We start from the raw sequence: 18,251 nt of genomic DNA, 5'->3' as shown, positions 1-18,251 counted from the left end.
TCAGCCAATGGCAGGGCGCTGTGATGGGCGGGGGGACAACGCCGGAAGGGGTCAGCGCTCCGGGGCTCCGCCCGCTGCCCGCCCCGCTCTGCTCTGTCTGTGCTCCCTTCACACAGAATCACAGAATGACCCAGGTTGGAAGGGACCTCAAGGATCATGTAGTTCCAACCCCCCTGCCTGGCAGGGCCACCAAACACACATCTACTAGATCAGGTTGCCCGGGGCCCCGTCCAACCTGGTCTTGAACACCTCCAAGGACGAGGCATCCACAGCCTCCCTGGGCAGCCTTCCATCCTGTTGCTGTTACCTGAGGCTGATCTACCCTCACCTCACCACAGCTACTTCTCAGGTCATTGTAGGTAGAGAGTGGTAATTCCTCCCCTGAGCATCTCTGCTCCAGACTAAAGTTTGGACTAAAAAACTAACTAGTGTGGGCTTAGTCTATTGTTCAAGGAAACAAGTGGAAAATGCCATTCATGGTCTTTTATCTTGCTTGTTCTAGTTTGGACTAAAAAACAAATATTGCTGAGAAAGGTAAGGAAATAAAATTAAAAGATTTTATCAGTACAACCTGTCTTTCAGATACATGGAGTTTCTTTAGTAATTAAAGCTCCTGCTCCAGATATGGCAGCGTGCCTGCTGCTTGGATTTAAATCAGAGCTTTACCATAAAATACTATGCATGAGGGAATTGATTCTGAATTAATGTGCGTCAATATAAATTTGCAACATCTCCATTAAAGTGAGTAACACAACCCCAGTTCATGCCTGAATAACTTTTAAATCACGTCTGGTTCTTTGTGTCAACATTGATTCACTGTGAACTCTCCCTAGTCTGCAATCAAAATCTGAATCCCACTTAAATCTGCTGAGTTTTTCAGCAGAATTCTTCCTAAATTGTAGCATTCTGCTCTAATTCTCCCTCCTCCGCATACATGCAGGTGGTAATAATGTGGAATACAAGCAAGATAAAAGACCATGAATGGCATTTTCCACTTGTTTCCTTGAACAATAGACTAAGCCCACACTGCTTAGACATAAACAGGCAGCATCGTTACTCATGTTCTTTAGTATGCAATGTTAACATTCACAGATGGTGGATTTCGATCTTTGGTTCCAGAATTGTAGGGGTCAGTGGGCCACTGTCCAATCTTGGAACTTTATAGGTACCCATCACATGTTTCATAAGCCACCACCTACACTCAGCATCACACTTCAGCTGAAAATAGTACAAAATGCAAGGCTCACATTTTGTGGGCCATTTCCACAGTCCTTCCTTTCCAACGAGTATTTATGTTTCAGAGAAAGTTTACCTATATTTTAATGATACAACAAAGCCTTATTATAAAACTGTGAAGTGATACATGTAAGCTGCCTTGAAGCAAACGTCTTAAGGCTTTTAGAAAGGACACCTTCAGACAGCTCAGATTTGCAGAGGATGAGAATTGATCTGTTTTCCCAAGGAAGCACATACTCCACATTTTCATATGGTACTGTGAAATACCTGAAAAAGTGAGAAAAATGGTAATGTAACTTTGCACTTAGGGAATCACTGAATGTTGTGAATGTTATTAAAATATCATACATATACCCTGCAAGGACGCAGTCTGTGAGCTGATGCCCTTCCAGATGAATGCTGGGGGAGGCAGCTGTTGGACAAATCCAAGGACACACAAAGCCAGTCTGGTTGTGTTTCATGCCTGAGTTCTTCATGTTTGACTAGCTGGTATATAAAAACCAGAAAGGAGAAAATGAAAACATTCGTTAATGGATTTGCAAATGCAAAATTAAGTGAGGTTAAATGGCTTCAAGCAGAGTTGATGGTTCAGGAAGCATCCTTTAGCTGTCCAGGCTTGTCTCCTGCAAGCAAGGCTGGATCCCCAGCAGTGCTTGACTCCACTGCAGTAACTCCTGGCTAACACAGAGCTGTCTGATGGTACTCATTTCAGGTTTCCAGAAGAGACAAGCAGGTAGCCAGAGAGCCTGGCTATAGCATGTTGTATGAACCCTGTATTTGTCCTACATGTAATCAATGGGAAAGAATTCCAGATTACTTGAATTACCAGTTTTGAATTAGCCCATCTAGTCTGACCAACCTCAGCCCTCCCATTTAGAAGGAATTCATCCAGTTTAAAATGAACTTAAAAGTCGTTGAGGTAAATCACTAATTGCAAGGTAGACTGAATTGGAATTAGAATGCCCCATATAATAGAATAAATATATACATATAGCACTTTGAGCTGTAGTTTGCACCTTGTCATGGGTACCAAATGTATGAATTACACCAGATCGTCATCTCTTACAGTTATACACTGTCATGTGCCTGTAACCATGTCCACAGCCCAAGCCCTGTTCTACTGTAAATAAACATTCAAAGCTCACATTGAGCTGAGCCAATGAAGCCAAGGAGAGATCTCAGGCCAGATTGTCAGGCCGGACAGGCAGGCCAGACTGTCGTTTCCATGCATCCTTTCTAAGTCCACCTGCGTCTCTAGTTGGATCTCCTACCCATGTGAAAATACAGACCTCCTCACGTTCCTAACCCGCTGCAAAAAGCTCATCTGCAATTCACAATAACAAAGATTTTATGCCTCCCTTTATCTTTTCTAATCTTTCCTGCCTGTTTCTTTTGGTTTTCTAGTTCTAGTTCTTCTGTGTTGTGAAACAGAGAAGTCTTTCTCTAGTCTATCTCAGTGTACTGCCCATGGTGTTAGGATTCATTGATCAAGGATCTCCACTCCTTTTGTTCCACTCCTCACAAGTCTCAGGCTGTTAATCATTCATGATGTACAAGTTGCTTCAGGTTTCTTGTCTGTTTTTCTGTCTTCTGTTGTTCTTTTTTTAGCATGAGAGAACTGGAGCTACAGACAATATTCAAGGCTCAAGTTCCCCAATAAATTTCCTGCATTCTATGCTGTTTTCCTCTCTGTGCTTTCCTTAATAATTCCTAACATTACACTCCTCCACTACTGAGTGCTGGGCTGACAGCTTCAAAAAGATACCCACCATAACCCAGAGATCTCTTCTGCCTGAGCACTGGGGGTTGAAAATCCGGCCTGCGAAATTTGGGTGGTTTCAGCAGGGGGGGCATTGCTTTAGATATAATCCACACCTTGAAATCTTCTTCCCAGATGACTTCCATTTTACCTACCTAGAAAAACTAATCAGCACTTGCACCTCAAGCTGTTCTTCATTTTCCAGGTAACTTGTATATTCAACACAAAGCCAGGCACAGATTTCTTCAAGACTTCACGGGGAACTCTTTTCACAAGCCTTTATGACCACTTCAGGTCAGATATCAAAACACAAGCAAAAAGCATCTGTTGTACTTATCTGTATTTCCCCTTGTTCTTCCCCTCCTCTTTCTTTCTTTCTTTCTCTCTTTTCTTCAGCTGGGTTGTTCTAAACATCATGAGTTTTATTGCCATCAGTGAAGCATTAGAAAGATTCAGAAGCAAAACTTTCTGTCTTTCACAAACAAATGATGGTACTCCATTTTAATTAAGTTTTTCATTTGCTCATTTGCTTGTTTAAGGCAAACAGATAAGGAGCCAGACTGACAGCAGAAAGCTGTTAATCACAACAATGTGAATAAATTAATAAACATAAGTCATTTTTCTGGCAAACAGACTGTAATTTTTGCTAACTTAACAATAAACAAAATGATTCTGCTACTGCACAACCCTCGGACTGAATTTTCCCCCATGATTTGAGGTTGGCAATCTAACAGCTTCATCTCCAGTCCCCAGTGCAGTAATCAAAATGTTCTGGCCTGCAATGTGAGAGGCAAAAAGCAAGTAAGAGAGCCATGAACTTCTCAGTGAATTAGCTCTGCTGGAAAGGGGAAGGAAATCCATCAGAGGTAGATGTTCAATGTTAACAGGCTTTTTCTCTGATTAGAGCAGTGGATGTCTCCCTCTCCAGAGGCAGTCATCCATCTCCATAAATAACAGTGGATCATGATACATTTAGTCACAGAAAGCCTGCTGATGGCTCTTGGCATGAGTCAAACAATAGCAGCAGCAGTGCTCCTTACAAAGACGTCTATGCAGGGTAGTTGGACCTAGACAGTCTTTAAGATCTCTTCCAACCTGGGCCATTCTAAGAGTCTATGACTATGACTCTATTCAAGGCGCTACCCAGGAGTGTTCATGGCAGCTATTGCCAGCTGTGGGGATAGCAGGAACAGGTAGAGGCAACCTTCCTCTGGAGCTCCTCACCTGCTGGTATAGCAGGACCCAAGTGCCTTTGGGGCTGTTCAGAAATTCCCTGAAGGAGCTGGAGGTGTTGGTGAGACCTGAGATGCTTCAAAGCCTGCCCCCACCCAGCACAGTGGAGAATGTGCCCTCATCTTGGAAGGGCAAAAGGGACATTTTCCTAAGGTTCTTCTAGTGAGGATGTTTAGAGACACAGTTCCCTTCTGGTACTTACAGCCTCATCTCTGGCACAGGAGACAGATTTGGAAGTGGGAATGATGATGCAGAGAAAGAAAAGGGGTGCAAAAGCCAGCAGCAGGGCAGTTCACAGGGTACGCATTGTCTGTCATTGAACAAACACGGCTCATGGAGCTGCCCCTGTGATAACACTCAGCCTTTGTACTCCCTGCCTTTCTGTAGGAGGCATCTCCAGATGAGCATTCCACGGCAGGCGTTTGGGATTCACTGCCAAGCACAAAGTGTGCCGTATTTCTGATGCTCCCACTCCTCCAAAAGTGGCAGTGGCCCCCGTTGCAGACTGGGCTGTCCTGCAAGCATTGCATCCACTCCCCTCCACACTTGCCTGCTCACGTTTTCTGTTCTTTGTCCAAATATCTCCTGCATTGCTCCAAGTCACTCATTTGATGCCATAATGTAGCTTACGGAAAAGGAAAGTAGCACTGATTCAAGGCAAGGAACTGAGCCAGTTTTGCAGCTTTATGTAAGTCTGCAGAGCGGGCAGGTATTTAGTTACATTAAATAATTGAGGGGGGTGGCTGTCTGAAGTGCAACAGTTTCTTTGTTCCACATGAAAGATGATACAGGCTCAGAATGCTTCAGATACACATTCAGAAACTGGCTCAGATATTTGAGAAGCACACGCATTTATGCAACCAGAGGCTAGTGCCCAGCACCCCTCCAGGCCCTCTGCCAAACCTTCTTCTTTTCTGATTATAAGGCCAAGTTCTGTTTGCAGTTTTGTTGGCATTACTCTACAGCTTTCAGCAGTCACCCTGGAGTCTCGCTGGTGCAAATGTGTTTGCTCCAATCTCCAGTATTTCCCCAGCCCAACTCATAGCTCACTGAGCCCTCCCTCCCAGCTGCCCACCAGCTCTCCCTGGGTGCTGACCTGACACGAGGTGAAGCACAAATCTCAAGCCAACAGCACTCCTCACCTCTGAGCGGTCCCCAGACAAGCACCACAGCTCGTGCTGCAGCTGCTGCTCACCCCTGATCTCTTTGGTCCTTACGGCAGATGTGGAGCCTCCCAGGATCCCCACCACCCGGCTGCAGACTGCTCTGAACCCTCCCACAGCAGTGCCCAGCCACCTCACTCAGGCTCATTTTCTTGCACCTCCTCCCCCGGTACACCTGACTGCCACAGCTCCACCACAAGGGGAAAGGCTCTCCTTGGTGACCTCTCCTTCTGTTATCAGTATTCCCCATTTCCATGCACTTCATCCTTAACCTGGAAATTAGGCATCCTTCCAAGGTATATAAAATCTTTTAAAATCTACAAAGCATACCTGGTTTCCTCGGAGGGCTGGAGCTACAAAGCAAGGAACAGTGGCACAGAATCACACGGGCATCCTCTCAGGGACTCCTCTGCTAGCACTGGGTGAGCACCCAGCCAGAATGATGCTGCATCTGCACAAAGTGCTGCAGTGAAGCCTCAGAGTTTCTGCTGGATGAAATCACAGCTTCCTTGCTGGTGTGCTCTGGCTCCATTTCAACTTCACACAAGCAGCCTTTCCTGCAGAGGTCTGCAACTGGGAGACTGCTTTCTTTCTGCTTGGATTGGGTTAAAAAATAAAGCGAAGAAGGATAGATGAGAAGCAATGCTTTTTACTATTGGTGGCTGAGTAAACAACACAGACAGCTACAAAGATTGTGTTAAGTGGTGCAAGAGGCTGAAAGATTTCCAATATGCCATTCTATTGTGTTTGCCGGAGCATTGCGTATAGGCATAGAAAAAGGGAACAGTTCAGCCTTAAGGCAAAATTTATGAACTAAGAAGGCTGTGTGTAGAACTCAGAACTCTGTCCAGTATTGCCAAAAGGCATGAGCGAATCTGAGCTGATTTTCAAATAAAAGTTTCTGGTATCCAATGGATGCTAGTTCTCTAATCACAGCATTAGGGCCATCAAATCACACAACTTAAATCTGCAGATGTTCCTCCACGGCTGTTATTTTAGATGTCACTTTTTGAACTTTCATTCATGTAACATATATAGGGACAGCAAGGACGGGATCCCCCACTTCCAGTCATAACAACAAAATTATATTTGTTCTAAAATACCAAAATCACTATCTAATTTGACTTCTCAGTCTTGAAAAGTTCTTGGAAATTCTCCAGGTATACACATACCTCCCATCCTTATACCTAGAGAAAACTGCTTCTCGGTTTCAGGGAGGCAAATCCTGGCACAGGAGGCAGTGAAATACTATAGCAGAAATTGCAGTCTGACAACACAGAAATCTAAAACAACACTTGCACTGTTGCTGTAGTATCTTCCTGTCATAAAATCACTCACAAATCTGTTTTTACATCTGCCCGGGCATTTATGAAAGTTTTGATGGCTCTTTAGAGTTTTGCCTGGAGATTGAATATCCACAATAATCCCAAGGCATGAGGTTTTTCTTATCTAACTTAATTCCCCTATAAATTAGATACACAATCTAAACCAACATTCTTCTGTTGTCACTGGGGAGAGGTAGAAAACAGAAGAGAAAGCACTGCATCCTAAAAGATGTTTGTAGCATAAGTGGGATGAACTGGCCCCTGAAAATGCTCCTCTCTATTGCCACTGACTATAGGATGAGCCTAGGCAATTGCCCTAAACCATCTGAAGTGAGGTTGAATGCAAACCATCCTTGCTTCTTCTATGCTCAATTTGAAACTACATCTGTGTGAGTGTTGTATAAATCAACTGCCTGACTACATGCTTCCACTTTTCCAAAACAGCCCCTGAAAGGATGCAGGCATGATAAGGAATTACCAGCAAATAGTTTGTGCTGTGACATCCTCGGGGCTCACTGTTTCTTTAGTGAACTGCAGCAGTGCTGTGAAGTTGCACATATCCAAGTTGAGTGGCAACTGCTTTTACTGCTTCACACGTCTGGAGTTTCTAGCCAAAGACATTGTTCCATCACATTACATTTTGTGCTCATAAATGCTCATTGTTGCAAGAATGTGTTGGTTCTAAACTGTAATCATCTTAATGATTTTTGTGATTCACGTAAATTTGATCTGCCACTTCTCTTTTACCGTCATACTCCTAAGTTGTGCCCTGCTAGAATCCCTTCAGCCACAGGGCTGGTGCTTTCAAAACCTTTCCCTCTTGTTTTAGCATAAGAACCAAAACTGCAGAGTGACCTTGAGAGATTTAAATAGAAGGAAGCTTAGTATCAAAAACTGGCATGAGACAGTCACTTACAAAGGGAGATGACATAGGATGAGGTGGTACTCAGGCTGTGATGCCCAAAAGCATGGGACACCAGCACAGCCACCTGATGAAGGCCCAGCAGTCAACACTTTGAAGATGTAAGTGTTCTTCTGGGGGAGGGCGGGAGTGTCAGGTTTTCAGGTCCATATGGGTGCTGTACAAAGTCAGCTTGCCATGTACTGGCACACATCCAGATGGGATACAAATCCTGACATGAATACCATTTTAAACAGGCACTCAGAGCAGATTGCAAGTATGTGCAATTTGGGAGTATAAAAGCCTAAATGCTGCACACACTCAGCACTGAAATGATACCATTTACACGGCTTGTGTGTGTCACAGCTGATGGCAATGGAGTGGGAGTGATGGCAAAGGCTTCCTTCAGGCAGAACAATCTTGTTGCTATGCTATTTTTGAGCCCTCTGCTTACCTCTGTTACTGGAAATGACTTACATCAGTTTCTAAATCTGTCTCTATTGATTAGCACTCAGTGCGTGGCTGCATGGCTGAGTGCAATGATCACGACTCCCATGCCTTTTGTTAGTCCTGAAGCACAGAAGATCGTTCTTTCTTTTTTTGGTTGCAGGGTGTTCTTGTTAGTTCAGCTTAGGGTTGTGATACCTCAAAGGCTGGAGTATTTGTGATTTTCTTCTAAACTATCTCAGGTCAGCAGCAAATAGGAAAAAAACATGTGCTTATTGCTGCTTTTGAATGAAGCTATGACTATCTGCCAAAACATCAAGAAAGTACAAAACATCACACACAACATCAGTTGTTATTGCACTAGGTATTGTACTGGCTATCTTTATCACTAGAAGCGCTTGGGTTTCCTGCAAGTACATTCATTACAGTTCCAGGCAATTTTGGTTTACACTGCTTGCAAGTCTGTGCTTTGACTAAAAAGTAAAGTTGATCGTCCATTAGAGGAGTCCGTTAACACTTGCCTTTAAATGCAAATGTAACGTTATACAGTCACCATTTCCTGGTAAATCTCTGCATTCTCTTTGTACTCATTTCCTGGCTGTTACACTATATTTCTGGTGCTGCTGCGTTTATGATTCTAAATAACTTCTACATAGATGATGCATTCCAGGCCCTTTTTTGAGGAACACTTGATATCAGGTTTCTGTTATTAGTAAAAGTAAATTTATTCAGCCACTTTCTTCAGTGCATCTTAGTAAGAGTTTGCTGAAAACACACTTGAAATCATACATGGTTATACTATTGGCCACAATGTTTGTTGTGCATTTTCAGCAAGATTCTCAGCTAAGGCAGTAACAATTATTCCAGTGTAGTTCAGTGAAAAGATTACATGGCCTAGGGTATGTAACGTGCCTGCTCATGTGATATTCACGTCCTAGCCTTTCCACAACAGTTCTGCAGTGTCTACCTCAACATGGATCGGTGTCAGCCACTATTCTCAGTGTTTACTGGGGAGGAGGGTCAAGCCAGAGCTTTAAGTTCCTGAAGAGGTTTCTTAGGGACCTCACCTTGCTGCTGTGGTGTATCACTTGCCCTGCCTCAGCACATTGCAGTGGATCCTGGAGCAGGTTGCAGGGTGGCCACTGCTATACTTCTTGTCACTCTGGTGAGCTGTGGTGTGGAAGTGTCTGGCTCCTCATCCAGTACTTCTGCAGGTGTCATTCTTCATTTAGGGAGTTGATTTATGGTCAGAGTGTGGATCTACAAGAGGTTGCAAGAAACACGGACCTATCCCACCAGAGTGTTGTTTGAAGGTATCTGACAACAATGTCATGCATTTGGAGAGAGATCTTAATCTCTCTGTCTCTCCCTGCACAGTTCCTGCAGTCACCTCAGCTGTCTCTCAGCTATACATGAACAGGAGGAAATGAAAACTGATCATTTGCCTTCACCTCCTGTCCAAGAAAAGGACTTGAAACTGGTGCTGGTACTGGGGGACTGAGTGGAGTAGTATATCAGACATCACAGTACTTCATCACTCCTCCCTGTACAACAGGAGTCCCACTTGGAAACAAGAAGCTGTTGCTTACAGTAGCTGGGACTGATGTCCAAGTCACCATGGCTACAGACAGAACAGATATGGACACCGTGGGCACAGAAGGACACTTACCTCTGGCTGTTATTAGTGAGGTCAGGTTTGCTTCCTCTGGTGCTGACTTGATCAGACAATTCATGAATACAAGCTTTCACAAGGCAGCACAGAAGACCAGAGGCCTGACCCTGTGCAATGCACTTTGCATGCCAGCTGGTTTAGCACATCCTCCTTGTGCTAAACACATTTAGAAACTCACGCTTCATGTGTGACAAAGTGTCACTTCTGCACCACGAGTACCCCCCTGGCCAGCAACAGCAATACTAGGCCCTTTAAGAAAGCATGATATCTGTTCCTGTTAACACAAAATCTCCAAGAGGTGAATGAGGAAGATTATTAGAAAAATTAGAAGACAATACTGGTGTAAACAGACAGTTCTGATTTAGCTGCAACATACGACAATTTTTATCATCCTTCATAGGATATTAATTTTTATCTTGGAAGGCTGGTATATAAAACCACAATCAAGGATACACGAATGACTCATTCTAGGGGTCTCTGCTTCTCCAGTGCTGTTGCAATACTCTGCCTATAACCTGCACAGAGCATCACCAAAGAGTCAACAAAGGCTGGGATGGGTGTCCTCTGCTGCATGCTCTGCTGGTCTTACAACAGCCTCTCTTGAGCCCATTTATGATGTAACTGCTCTTAATTCTGCTCTTAGGGCAGTTAGAGAAGCACAGCATGACTCGGACACAGATGGAGGCTGTCATTTTGATAAAACAGCCAAAATCAAAGTGTGCACCTTCAGGGTAAGATCCATTCTGAAAGGAGATTCCTTATTTGCACCCTGACCTACAATAAAACAAACAACCCACATCTGTAAACTTAGTCTAAGTGTTCTTCAATAAAAGAGAGATTTTTTGCTTCGTTTCTTTCTGTTCTTTTCATTGCTGCTTTTTATTACTAAAATGGGAGGAGGGATAGTCTTGTGATCCCTGTCTCAGGCTACAAGTCAGGAGATCAGCTTTTCCACTTTTTCCAAAGTAGCTTTAGTCTCTGTTTGCCCTATGAAAGACAGCGTGATATTCTTCTTTAGGGCTTTAAGAACTTCTAAGATGAAAAAATGCTTTCAAGATCTCCGTCCACAATGTCAAATCTTTAATGTGGCAAGGCCCCTGATTGCATAAGCGTAGTTTCCACAAACAAATGACTTTGGTCAGAGAAGGAAAGTCTGTAATGTAGAAATGGAAGGCAGAAATGTGATGTTAGTGATTGGAGGAAAATGAAAACCCTGTAATTCCTTGACTGTGGGCCTGATATAACAGCTCTGTGGAACCATCTGTGTGCTTCTAGCACTGAAATTGGTGCCCGGGGTGATGAGGTCAGGTTCTGATCAGTGCTGGGGACACAGCATTTACACACAGCATCTATTCAGAAGACCCTTGGAGTCTGTATGATGCATTGCCATTGCCTGCTGTTAGTCTGAGAACTCAAACCAAGGCCTTTCTTCTCTGGGGAAACATGGCATTGTGCCCTCTTCTCAGGGCATTATCCACCTTTCATGCCTAGAAGACAGCTGAATTGAGGTTAGTGATCTGACTTCCCTTTATGTCCCTGATTCGGTTTTCTTAAAAGCCACTGCCCTCCACAGTTCTTCTCACAGACCCATGCAGGAATGCACATCATCAGGAAGGATTCCCTCCTGATATCAAATAACAGTTTCACAAAAAAGGTGAATCTGGTGCATAAGGCTTAACTGCAGTAGATATGAAATCTATGAAATAAAGAAGCATGCACTGCTCCATACAAAACATTTCAAATCAGGGACACAGAGATAATCTTTTTTCCTGCTTTCTATAATACTCCTCCATTATTGACCAAATTGTTCCTTGACAAGGTCTTGGAATTGCTCTTCCAATAGAACTGCAAAATCTCAGCTGTATCTGTGATGGTAAAAATGCCAGATTTAAAATCTAGCAATGGGGTCAAGCTTTGGGTAACCAGGCTGATTTGCATTTCCAGCAGAAAATTTACCAAATGAGTGGATTGCATACATCTAAATAACTATTGCTTAGTTACAAGTATATGCATAAATAAATAACTTTTCTTGCAAGTGAGCTTGGGATTAGCACCCAGCAGCATCCCCATTGACTATGCTTACTGATGAGATGCCATTTTCAGGTCATGGTCATGTAAGTACAGAACAGCTGGCTCTCTAATGTGTTAGAGAAATGAACACAGCAAGCTAAGGCATGAAAGGCTGCAGTATGCAATAGCCCTACTTATCAGGAAGGAACCAGACCTGAGAGTGAGTGCAGGCTGCTGTGAGCGGCTGGAAACTTCAGAGAGGGCAGGCTGTGGCAGGAAATAAAAAAGCACATTGAATAAATCACTTGATGCTCTGATTAAGAGGCATGGGACTGTGTATCATGTGATAGTTAAAGCTGTAAGCTCCAGCCTTGAATTTGCTACACGAATGGTCTGAATGGGCAGATGGTATTCAGGAGCAGGATTACTATTTTTAGCAAAACAGGTCAAACCTATTCACTTAGAAGTGGAATTAAAATTTAAAGATCATTATCTCTGAAGGTGTGTGATTTTCTAAAGAGAGGTAATAAATCAAGCTCATTATAACTGCATTATTTTCCATAAGAAATCATTCTGCATAGCAGAGGAACAGTTAGCCTCTGTTTCTTTCTGTCAGCGACTGACACGTGCATTTCTCAGAGACACATTTGTCTCCAAATGGGAATGGGTCAGCTGGCCATTACTGTTAGAACCCCAGGTCTCAGCACATTATCAAGAGCAATAATGGGGAAAATGAAGGCCCCTCCCTTCACCTTTCTGTGCTGCTCAGTACCTGCTTCATCCCAGGAGAGTCACTGAGCTACCTCAGCACTGCCTGACACCAGAATCCCAAGGCAAGCTGGGGAAGATTCACCGAGCCCCAAAACCCTGTAGACAGTGCCTCAAAAGCACTGCTCCAACAGGCTGGGCCAGCCTGTGCTGCTGGAAGAGGCAGGGAGCTTCCTTACTCCAGGCAGGGGAGCAGCAGCTCATCAGCCCCAGCAGAAGGTCACCAGCCTGGGACAGCACTGCTCATGGTGAGATACAGAGTGGCTTTCCAATGCTTCTGATTCACCAGCCCTGGGAGCATGAGGAGGTGGTGCCTGGGGCTGCTGCTCAGCTTGGGCAAGGAGACAAGCACAGCTTTGCTCCACTAGCTGTGGGAGGCATGGCATGGAGGAGCACAGTGTTAAACTGGTAGGGTTAAGGAGAGGGGTGGAGGTTCAAGGAAGCTGTCACAGAGCTGAGTCTGAAAGAGGCGCTCATCACCTGCCATCTCTCACATGTAAGATCTGATTTCAGCTGGACCTTTAGAAACAGCATCTGCAACAGCCAGACTCACCTTATTGCATCCATATGGGAAGAAGGGCACTGCTGTTCACATACAAGGATAAACACAAAGAGGGTCCAGATTACATTGAGACCCTTGTGTAGTGGGCACCTCAGAAACTCCATTTAAGAGAGCCTTTGCCCTAAGGGGCCTGCACTGCAAACAGATCCACTGGTGAAAAGGAGGAAGAGAGAGGAAGCAACAGAGCATCACCATTTTACCCAGGGAAGGAAAGGAAGGACTGTGGGAAGCAAAGGCTGTGGATAGAAAATAAAAAATAAACAAAAGAACAAATGGAAGAAGAGAAAGTGAAGCTGCCTAGAACTGTGTTCCTAGACTATGTCAGACAGATGGCGAAAAGGTTGGCTGAGGAGGTAGCCATGTACATGGCCCAATGTGAGCATCTCATCTGCACCCCCTCACACTGCTGTTGCTTAAATGCAGTCCCTTCATCAGGTGGTTCTGCTGCTACTGACAGGGAGACAGAGGTTGTTCAGTGCAAAGCAGATGTCAGTCAGCACAGCCCTGAAGAGCAGCAGCATTAGATCAGTATCACACCAATTTCTGTGCCAGGAGGTGCAAGCAATATCTTAACTGGTTGCAATATATACTAAGATATAGCCCAGTTCCCAAGGCCAAGACAGAGCTCGTTCTGTGGTGATACTTTTATTCCAAGCTCCAGACTCTTCTTCAACTAATCAAAGCGTGATTCTTGTTTCGTCTGCCTGTGCCCACACACAAATTTCAGATGCGTGATTGTAACACTTGTTAAGATCATGAGAAATACCAAACAGGCTTTTGGAAAGCAGATCCTAGTACTTAACCACAAGAATCACGGTATAAATGGAGTCCCTCGAGTGCCTCCCTGAGCCCACGGAGCACTGTGCTGCCTGTGAGCAGCTGCAGCAAAGCCTGGCAGCTCTGGTGATCTCCCTGCAGTGCGGGTTGGCCAGTGGCAGCTCTTCTCCATCTTCTCTACATTTCAGCTAAAGAACATTTATCGATTCTGTGTCTCCTGTGGCTTCCTGTTTTTCTGTCTCACTCTCTCTTTTTAATAGGCTGGATAAGAAGGAACACAGAGCAGGAACTGCCAAAGGGAAACTGGTGGCATCCCATTCTGGCTCCTGGGAAACTGAAATACTGCCTGCATGTAGGCAAATGTATAAAGATCTGAATCTAAGCACTTTCATTTGGAGTTGTAAACAGGATTTAAATGCTGCATAGGCCTTGTGACTTCTCTTTTGAGTTCTGCCATCCATAATTCATTATTTGTTACATGTGACTCATCAGTTAAATCATGCATTTCTTCTGCTATTCATTTGACTGCTAGTGAGTTTATCTAAAACATATCTACGAAAAAAAGATTCCTGAAATGTGAGTAAAAGAAATCCCTTTTGCAAATGTTGATGGAAAATGAAAGGAAAACAGACATAGGGTCTGCATGAGCAAAGACAGACCCTGAATAGGCAAAAGATTTAAGTTTCTTTCAGTTTTCGTTTAAGCCAAGCTGTGCTGATTCACCCAGAGAGATATGAGGCACAAAAGATGCAAATGTTTGATATAGGTAAATTACTATTTTATCACATTATGTGGTCTCTTTTGGAGCTGTAATCTGAGCTGTGAATCAAGTAAAGATAACACAGACACAAGGAGCTAGTCAGGCTCCAGTGGGCATAAGGCCTTGGAGTCAGTTTCTGAACTTTCCAGCTTGTCCTGAGCATCAGATATCATAAGCCTCGTGTCTGTTCTTGTGGAAGGATACAATTATCTAAAAGGAACCTATGAATACCAGGGACTAATTACAGTATTGTAGTCAATTAGATTTGCTTGCTCTCTTTTTCCTCTTTCTTCCTTTAATCAGGTTTTATTTCTAAGTTCTCGCCAGGCACTTCTGCCAGAATCTTTACTCGGCAGCCTCCAGCAAAGGATCAGTATGTGCTGGTTTGGCTTCAGCCTCAGAGAGACAGAGAGTAATCTGAGCTTTGCAGACACTACCCAGGAGCATCCTCAGTCAGAATGAAATGTCATCACCCAACCTTAGTGCTGAAGGGGTGCAGAGGCCTTGGTATAAGTAAGCACTATGCTCCATGAAACAGTGTGGTGAGCAAGCAAATGAAAGAAAAGTAAATGACAACCTGTTAGAGGCTTCTGCTTGCTATGTGTCAAGTAACTTTTGGAAAGTATTTGGTACTTTCCACTCCAAGTAATGCCCACAGAAGCTCAGCTGTTTCAGCATAGTTCCACCATAGTACTAGTCCAGCTTCAGAAGAGATATCAATTAAATTCAAGGCCTTCTCTGTTTTGTTTAAGGATTAAATTCTCATTTTCAAAAGTAAACATCCCAACAAAACCCCCTCCTTTACTCCATCTCCACAGCAGAGTCAATGTGTTAATCCACTTGGTTAGCATATGCTATAGAGACTGCTATCAGGGCAAAAACCATCGATTTTCTGACATCTGCTATACACACAAATGGATAAAGTTCTGCTTATTATCCCTGCTCTTAATATCTATAGTGATTTAGAATAGTTAGGATCATTGAGCAGAGGTGCATTTATCAAAGCTGGTGTATTTATTTCTGTGCATATTTACATATGCATTTCCATAACAGCTGTGTGCGTGACAGACTATAATCAGGCTAACAGGCCAAAGGGAGCACAAGAGGCAGAAAAATAGCTGTGATGCCGTGGCAGAGCAGGACTCCTATTGTGTCCTTTAGTTGCTCCGATACTCTTCAAACATCAGCATCTTTCAAAGAGGTTGGCACTCCTGTGCCAGCTCTTCTCAGACTGCTTATGATGTCTGTGCACACCCCTCAGGCCAGAGCTCTCAGCAGGAGCTGCAGCAGTGTTAGCAGGTCCCTGGGGCTGTGCCAAGCCTCTAGCACATTCAGTGCCGAGGATGGTCACCCACTTACACTGAGTCCAACCAAATGGGCTCACATATGGAAGAAGTGGTTTGGGCTCAGCCTTTGGTACTCTTTCCTGCACTATCAAAAGCTGTAACACTGACTGTGGACTACACCTTCATCTGAGATGTGAGTGATTTCTCTTCACATTCCCTAAATTCAAATGCACAGACAAGAGAAGCCAAGCAGTACTGCTGAAGAGAGGCAGATTTAACAACACCCAGTGGAACTGCCTCATTAAACAGATACAGATGTAATAAACAGAAGAGCTCCTAATGATCAAAAGGAGTTAAGCAATGAAAAGTTGCAGAGAGCCAAGCAGCAGCAAGTCTTAATGCAAAAAGGAGCTACCCAGCATATACCCAGCTGTTTATAAAACCAGAGAGAGGAAGAGACAGATACCTTTTAAGATGATGATTTCAACGTTATTAGTAATTCCTTTCAAACATTTTTTTTTTCTACAGAAGTTATTTATATAAATCCTATAGATGGCCACAGTAGATGTTTTAAAAATATACTTGGGAAGCCAAGTAACCCTCCTTCAGAACACGAAAAGAAAGAGGCTCTGAAAACACATTTTTTTTTAAACAAAGAGAGTGTGAACTATTTTCAGTAACCCTGCCATGCTCCACAATTATTCTATAAGGAGAGCATGCATATCTCTCCAGGAAATGGAGAAGACCCCACAGGACTGTTGCTCATGTGTTTGTACCTCTGGCTCCTGGCAGCCTGCAGCACCAGGCTGAGCTGTTCAGAGATATGAAGGCTCTCTGAGCCCAGAATGTCAGCAGCCTGCAAACCTGCACCAGGATGGGAGCCTGCAGCTGTCCTTCCTTGCTCTAGAAGAGGATGCCCACAGTGCTTCTTCAGAGGTCTCTCAGGCTCACTCTCTCCCTCAGACCAGCTAAGGTGGAACCCACATTTGCACAAATAATGCTGCTGGCTGACACAAACACAGCATGCATTCTGGGGTTGTCTATGGGGAACTGACCTGTCTCACTGCTGCAAAGGCAGAGAGGGTATTAATGTGCAGCCACCAGCGTTTATCTGGTAAGTATAACTCAAGCAGCTGTCTACTACAGAGGTGGGGCTGAAATGGAGATAATGACTACATGCCATAAGGCCACATTGCAGAGCAAACCAGTTCTCTTCTTTGCCTGTAGTCAATAGGATTTAATGTTTGCATAGCATAAGTTTCCACTCAACACAGCCACATGTGGACTCAAATGTCCCAGAGTCAAGGACTCTTGGCACATGCTGTTGCTGTCACCACAGATGCTGTCAGAAAAGGAGGAAATCAAATGTGCCAAAACTGGAAGGAATTTCATCCTTAAATGACACTGAAGGAAGGAATCACCCCAAGCAATACTCTCCTACCCATGTCACTGTGTGGTGAGCCAGGAGGTCCTGCATGCTGTCTGTGGTACTTCTCCACTGCTGCCCACTACTGTCTGGGACCTGTCTTTATACACATGGGGTTTCATGCATCACTTTACTAACTGTTCCAAATGCTCTCTCAGTAAAATACATCATTAACAATTCTCCTAGTCACATTGCTGGCTTGGCTAGCCACGAACAGGACCACCTTTTTCACAACACCCTCACAAAGACACTGAAGAGCATTTAGACACAAGAGGTTACATCATTTCAGTACACTAGAGTGTGCACTTCAAGGATGCAATGATCGGTTGCAGACTACGGAAATGTTTTTCCATTAGCACACATGAATTAGAACTATTTAACTTATTGCTTTCTACAAAATTTCAGGGGTCCTTGGGCAGTCCCTTTGTAACTCAGTGTAAGGTCTACGAGGAATGAGGGGTTTGGGATGTTGCTTTTCTGATCTACATTTGTGCTTCTTTTTTGTCCCATGTGCTGCTGGTGAGGAGAGAGGTGGGTCAATAGTCAACAACTACCCTCAGCTGCAGAAAGTACCAGGGGAAGTCTGGTGTGAAATGGTTGAATGGGCTTTTCCTGAGGGAAGAGCACTGTAGTGGAGATAACAGAAGCTGAGTAGTGATTCTGGAACTTAACATTTTAAAGGACAGAGAATAGGAGGCAAAGATGTGTAAGAAAAAGCACAGAGAGAAAGAGAGAGAGAGGAGAGAGCCAGAGTGAGAAAGCAGCAGGATGTATTCAGGAAAAGCAAAACATGCCTGTAGATGTGATCTGAATTTTGCCCAGGCCCTCTAATCAAAAGGCACTGCCTTTTTGTGTTCATTGAGCTAACAAATGTTGGCTTGTTTTGAAAAGGGAGCTGCATCACTGCAATTATTTCTGATGGCACT

General features: G+C 44.0%; 1 long non-coding RNA gene across 1 annotated transcript; it reads right to left on the bottom strand.

Moving 5' to 3' along the window:
• Positions 1-1,295: 1,295 nt before the first annotated feature.
• Positions 1,296-9,701, bottom strand: LOC107311380. The gene is made up of 3 exons (XR_004306518.1): positions 5,722-9,701; positions 1,591-1,722; positions 1,296-1,503 (listed from the first exon to the last, which is right to left on the bottom strand). It is a non-coding gene; the product is annotated as an uncharacterized LOC107311380 (long non-coding RNA).
• Between the last annotated feature and the right edge of the window lie 8,550 nt (positions 9,702-18,251).

The sequence above is a fragment of the Coturnix japonica genome, chromosome 3, assembly GCF_001577835.2.
Source record: "Coturnix japonica isolate 7356 chromosome 3, Coturnix japonica 2.1, whole genome shotgun sequence".
Taxonomy (NCBI): Eukaryota; Metazoa; Chordata; class Aves; order Galliformes; family Phasianidae; genus Coturnix; species Coturnix japonica.
Note: the sequence above shows the minus strand (reverse complement) of the source record. Positions and strands in the feature narration are given on the sequence as shown.